Genomic DNA, 7126 nt, shown 5'->3' with positions numbered 1-7126 from the left:
GAGGCCGCGGGACTCCCCCAGCCCGCCCGCCCACAGGGCCCGCCCAGCCGCAGCGGAGAGCGGCCCGTGCCGCCCGGTCCTGCGTGCGCCGCCGCTCAGAGAAGACGCCTTCGCTGCCCGCGTCCGGATCGTCCTGCCCGCGCCGCGGCTCTCCGCCGCCACCTTTCCTTGCCGCCCTGTAACCGGCCGCAGTGCCCCGGCCGCCCGGCGTTACCTCCGGTCTGCTGCCCGCTGCGGAGCGCCCGGGCGCTGGCCGGCGGCACGTGCCTCGGTCGCTGCGGCAGCGCTGCCCGCACAAACAGCTCCTGCAACAGGCCGGTCCGGATTTAACAGCAAAAAACCCTTGGCTACTGCCAAACCCTGTGTCAGTGCAGCGGCCGAACTGCCGCAAGGCCTTTTAAGACCGTGGTAGGAGAACTGCTTGTACGCTGCTGAGCGAGGTGAGCTAGGGAACGTTCAGGGCGGGACTATTTTTCTCCCTCTTCAAGACCCTCATTTGAGGCACATTAAGGACAAAATAGAGAGTAGCCTGCTTCTCCAGATCTCCCAAGAACTGGGGGAAGCTCACCTTCAGACATGACTGAAGTAGCTGCCTATCTTGGAGGAAGAGTGGGAGGAGGCAGGGAGAAAAATGCTGTGAGGGGCTACGTTTTATTTACAGTATGTCAGAACACCAAAAAAAATATAGCACAGTAATTAAAAGTTTTGCCCAAGGAAGCATGCAATTAAAGAACCAAGAAAACAATGCAACTGAGACCTAAAGCAACTTGCAGGCTTTGTGCCAATACCAACTTGGTAAGTAAAAAAAAAAGACAGTTTGCTTTGGCTCTTACTAAACAGTTAATTCAAGCAGTCAGCAAATACCACTGAGAACAGTGTTTTAAACCCCAGAGACAGTTAAGTGTCTTTGTTTGACACTTAAGTGGAATAGCCACAACTCCCCCTAGTTTTCACCCTCCAAAGCCAAGTGCAAGTATGCTAATTATAATTTGTGTTCCCCCATCTCTAGGTGACCATGCTCCATGTTGGGAAAGTTTGGCCTTGAGCCACATTGCTGTTTCACATGAAGTCATGTTTAAAAGATTTGACCACACCATTGCTTTCTCAAAAAAGCTGTAGTGTCAATAAGCTGCCAAATAAAGCAATCCTAGAGAAAGGCTGTGAATGTATTCATGGGGCTGGTATGGGTGCTGGCTCAGGGGAAAATGTCTGAAATGCAAGGATATATTTGGAACTCCCTACTCAGTGTTGCTTCCTACTATAACAATTGCACTACTTTCCAAACAGCTTGTCGGGTACAGATGTGACTTGCCACCCTCACAGCTGGGAAGCAGCAGGCCAGTAGTAGGATAAAAACATCTGTTTCAACTGCACGTTAACTCAGTACCAGTTGGAGTAGGAAACAACAAAAGACAGACTTAGGTTTAACAAGTATTTGAAAATGCATGATTATCCACAGCTATCAAATGCCTGACAAACCTGTTTGCAGTTTATCATAAAAGCTATCATGACAACAGCATAAAAGGAATAAACAGCAGCAATTGTCTTCTCTCTGCTATTCAGAGGGCAGACATGCACAAAGCTTTGCTTTCTGTTACGCCTCCACAACTTCACTGAAATCAACTGAGTGAGGGCAGAACTTCATCTGTTTCCAGAGGTGATGCAGTCACCTGTGTAGAAGGCCATCATAAGACTTATGCAGGACTTAAGCGTTATTACAAGAAATCTACCCATAGTGGAGGTGCACGCTAGCTACAGTCTATCAGTGATGCATGCCCAGAGATATATTCATTAGAGACCAGACACTGATCCACTTGCACTGTAGCCTTTTGAAAATTCTTCATCCTTTCCATATTTGCATTCAGTCTCGACATGGATGTACAAAAGTATAAGCTAAGAGAAGCGAAGCTGAATTCACCCAATCCTAACTGCCATTAACCAGTTTCATAAAGGTGACTGATGTGAACCACAGTAACTTTCCAGATGTGTCAGGCTAATAGTCCCCATGTCAGCCACCATGTACAAGCCACACCAAAACAGATTCTTATAATCACCTGAGCAGAATTTTTAATGAGAAGTTTTTCTAGGGCTTGGAAGAACTTAGTCTGCAGACAGGAAACAACTGGGGAGATTCCCATGAGATGGTTACCTCATAATATCTTAATAGCTCTGTCCTTCATTAAGTGAGCTCAATTTAATAACCAGACCAAGATTAAAGTGAAGGTGATTCCTTTTTCATGCTCCCTAAATTTTCACTGGGAGAGAGAAGGACAAAACCTGCCTAGAATAGCTCTTCTATTTAGAGATGTGAAGCAGTTTATGCAGACACAAAACAATGCAGCCATTTAACACAGAATGTCTCTACAACATATCCAAAATTGTTTTTTTTTTTAAGATTTTTTGGATAGTATTATCTACTGGGTAAGTGCAAGTATTGAACTAAGTCAAATCAGTCTCTTTCTTAAGCAGAAAACACAAGATGCAACAATTTAAGCATTAACAGCTATACAAGATTCAAGCTTTGCAAACTATTTAAAATAAATAAATAAATCATATTCTCTGCTCCAGAAATGTTTGGCTAATATTACTGGAAGAAAAACCTTTCATCTAAGATACCTTTGAGAATTTGAACTGTATGGAGAACTCAAAGAATACTGTACTCAGATCAGAAAAATGTTAAATTTCCCTCTCCTTCTTTGTCCTCTACTCCTTCTTGCAGACAGGGAAAGCAAAGTACAAGGACCGAAGGCAACATTGAAATCTGAGTGTGCATTCCCAGGTTCTTCATTAAAAAACAAACTCCTTTCAACTTACATAACAAAGAGCAAATTTACACCTTGCAATGATGGCACACTACAAGATACATCCAAGCTGCTATATTTGTGTAATATGTTTGCAGGAAAGGGCTGGAGTTTGGGTCCGGGAGATGCTACTACTCTATTAGTTTGATAAACTGCTTCTCCCTGTCAGCTTAGCTGTTCTCCTTTGCTCAGATAAAGTAGACCCTTATAACATGAAAGAGCAATCTTTACCTTTAATCAAAGTAGTGAAAATACATTTTAAAATCAGAATCTGATGCAGCCATTGAAAGAAGATCGGATAAGCATCTGATGTCATTGTTCAACAATTTCTTTTATGGCGATTATAACAGTGCACTGTACTTAAAAAATGTACTTTTACAGAGCAGGTTTTTCATTTTCCCCCATACAGGATGCTATTATCTTGGAATCATTGTGGATGTGCTGCCTCCCTACCCACCATCCTTCGCCAAAAAGACAGGAAGAAATTAGACCTTTGCACAGTAGCTCTGGATGTAAGAAAGCATACACTTTGTTGTTCACAAGCAACACCACAGTTCTAACACATAGTCACCCTTAACAGCTATTTTGCACTGTGCTAGATGCAGTCTGGAAAAATAAAAGGCTTTCCATTGGCATGGCTGCCTGAGCAGGCAGTTAACTGCAGCCTTTGAAGGCAATAAGAACCACAATGCCTCCCTTGAGGGGAAAAGATTAATTCATATTGTTCTGAATACTCAAAGCAGACAACTGCCAGCCTTTGAAAACATAAACCTCCAGAACTTTTTTTTCTTCTAAAGGCTTGCAAAAGCTCCAGGCATTGCAACTAAATCCTTTCAGTACATGATGACACACAGCTTTTTTTCATGTATTACTGAGACCTGTTGAACCTCTACAAGAGTCATAGCCAAACAATAATGTAAGAAGAATACAAACCAGGCAATGACCTAAACTGGAATATCTTCAAATATATTTCTATATCCAAGTACTTGTTAAGAAAATCTAATTACAAATACATGTTCTCTTAATTCTGAACACATTCAGATTTAATGGCAAACCAAGTGGTTTTCCTTGCAATATAGCAGAGAAACTTCTCTCAAGACACAGCCTGTATCAAGGGGTGCTCCCTATCATTGTTAGGTTTTCTAGTCTTGCAAGATGTCTGTAGAAATCAAACCTTCTGTAAAACATGGCTTGCATACTATCTCCAGCAGACTGGCAAAACAGGCAGTGCCATATGTCAGAGCCATGGCGGCACCATGTGTCAGAGGCCTCCTCTGACAAAGCCACCTGAGGATGGGAGCTCAGACAAGAATGCTAACTACTGACACCACTGACCCCTTGGGAAACAGCTCTCCACATAATGAGGCAAAACATCTCAAATTTGGCTGGGAAAATGGTTCTAGATATACACTTAATGGCCTAGGCAGCAAAGCTGAAGGTCAGTTGGTTGGTCTTCTGGACTGAATTCAAGCTTGGCTTGCATACGGTTATGCCCAGAGACATTAGGTTCATTCTGTTTTAAGCAGCCTTTGGAGCCAAACAAGGAAAATATTGAGGAAGTAAGGGAAATAGGAGATCTGTGCACTACGCACCACATAGTCTGTCCAAAGTCAGAAGATAGTCCTTATTTATTTCAAGAAGTGGTGATGCTGAGTGCAGTTCCATCAGCAGGATACAGCAATGTGTGGACTCTAACAAAGCAGCTGATGAGAAGGGTGCAACAAAGGTCAGTTCTTTAAGCTCTACTTTAAGCTCAGTTCCTATATCCTTGCATTCACCACAGAAATTGAGAGGCAGCCCTAAGGAGCAGACACCACATTGAATCAGAGAAAACAGCGGATGGTAGAACAGCTTACAGCCAAGTGTTGTATGTTAGCCACCCACTAGAGATGGGTTGTACTATGTTGTTTTACTTGGAATGACTGAGAAATTCTCTGGCAACAGATACACCTGCTTTGTGGATGCTCATGCCAGTGAAACAGCCAGAGCAGCTGTCCAAGATCCAAGAACAAGTCTTAGGATTGAGAATCTTGGCAACATAACTTTAAATCATTTGAGAGGCCTCTCTGCACTGTTTATATGTCACATACAGGCAAAAATAAAAAGGAAAAAAAGACAAGAGGACAAGATATGTCAAAGCCCGGCATGCTAGAAGAGAGCAGCATTCTGCCAAAAGACAAATGGACAAAATCATAACCTACAGAGGCACAGTAGAAGACAGCAATGGATGTGCAACTTGTCCCAGCAAAGATTTTATAGTAATCCAAGGTACAGGAAATTCTCTATCAGGGAAATACATGGGTTGGTGTTGCCAGGTTGCTGCTAGCTCAAGATAATCCCAGATACCACAAGTCCTGCCTCATACAGCCCTTATTACTAAGGTTGCATGGATCGATACCAGAATTACTCAGCTGGAGCTGAATGCGTGCCTGTGAAAAGTCCCTATCAGGCATAAGACAGCCAGACAAATGCCTGGGCTTGGTAATGAGAACTCTGCTAACAATATAACAGCTCTTGCTCTGCAGGGAAGCAGGGTCCAATTAATGGCCAAAGACAGCTTTCAATAGATGCAGAAACAAGAGCTGAGGGAGGCTCAGTCCAGAAATAGTCAGTCTCCCATCTGTTACCCTCTTCGTAAGCTCTGACCTGAAAGATGCTCTTTCCTCCTGCCTCAACTCTTCTCAACATCCAGAGCCTGTCCAATTAGAGGTTTATCAGAGTAGGAGCTTTTCAGGTACAAAACGGGGCTGTAAGACCAGTGCTTAATACATAAGGCAGAGTTACAATTCCCAGTGTATACAAAGTGTCATTAAAAAAAAAGTATTGTCTAAGTTCTGAAAAAAAAAAAATCTCCCTAGATTGAACAGCTAACTGCAGATGACTAGGAGCTAGTCAGACACAAATCATTCTCTCTCATTATTCCTATTCCTTCCTCCCCTGGTTTTCATACTAATCTTGCAGTCTGTTGGATCATTAATTCCTTGTAGGCTGTCTACCTTCAGTAACCTCCAGAGAGCTGGCCTGCTCCAGAAACAGCTCAGAAGAGGGACCATTCTCACTCCTCCCACTGGAGCACATCCTGCCTTGCAGGCAGGCTCTTCCCACCTAGCTAAGCAGCTTTCCCAGCTCTCAGAAAGAAACAAAAAAGGTGTTCATGCAATGCCTCCTGTGAGCCACGTAGAAACCGCAAGGACATAGCCCAATGCAGTCCCAAGCTGCAGCAGTCACCAAGGCATTTTTACCCTGTCACCTTCTCATACAGGCTGAGACCAGTAGCACCAGAATCACTGCAGCTGGGGCCAACTTCTTTGCTCCTGCACAGGGCTGTGGGCTCTTGCCTTCCTTTGGACACTAGAAAATTGCTTCATCTTGGCCCCTTGAGCCATTGGGCACAACAACAACACCCTCTTGGGTATGAACCAAGGCATGTACCCCAGTCTGTCAGGGTGAACCCTTCCTCTTGTGTGTGTCTCTGGCACAGCTAGACTGAAGATACAAATCCCCACTAAGGAACAATGAAGCAAAGGACAGCACTGACTACAACCTTGATGCTGTGAGACCACATCCTCTGTTTTTTAAAGCTGGAATATACATCTAGATTTACACACGTGGAAAAGTAGGAATTTGTTTGAAGGAAAGCTCATGTAGCTCATGAATTAGCTCTGAATTCAGCAATTCTTACACCCATGCCTATAATAATTGCTTTAAAAGTTATGTAAGTACAAAAACACCTTGGCAAATCAGGAAGCTGCTTAAAAGAGTATTTAAAAACAAAAATATTAAAAATCAGTCTTTGAAAAATATCTCTCAGCAGCAGTGACTGAGTTTAATCCCTGAAAAGGGACATCTTCCTGAAGAGAAAAGGTGACAGGGAATGACCACAAAAGAAAGACATCTCCACTAAATGAGTGAAAGTGATCATTAAGCTTTGAATGCTAGGTTATATTACCTTCTGTACAGAATAATACCTACAACTTGAAATCCTGCTGTGCATTTATTTCAATTGATCTCAACAAGGTATTTCAGAAGACAGGTTCTGCCAGCCCAATCTCTGTTCCACATTAATATCACAACAGTGCTCAGGAGCACTAATGGTCAGATGCTGCCCTCCTTGCAGCTAGGAGTGTCAACTGATGCACCCCTTTTTTACCTACATGTTGCAAACTATCATGCAAGAGATAACAGGCAGACACAAACACACAGGTGAAGTAAATGGAAACAGATGACAAATGACCAGTTAGGACCCCTGTCCTTCAACCTGCTTCTTTTCTCTCAGTCCAGACTACCATCCTAAAAAATAAGTTTAAAAGCTAACCAATCTAGCA

Source organism: Oxyura jamaicensis, chromosome 19 (assembly GCF_011077185.1).
Source record: "Oxyura jamaicensis isolate SHBP4307 breed ruddy duck chromosome 19, BPBGC_Ojam_1.0, whole genome shotgun sequence".
Classification (NCBI taxonomy): domain Eukaryota; kingdom Metazoa; phylum Chordata; class Aves; order Anseriformes; family Anatidae; genus Oxyura; species Oxyura jamaicensis.
The sequence above is the reverse complement of the archived record's forward strand: the minus strand, read 5'-3'. Positions refer to the sequence as shown.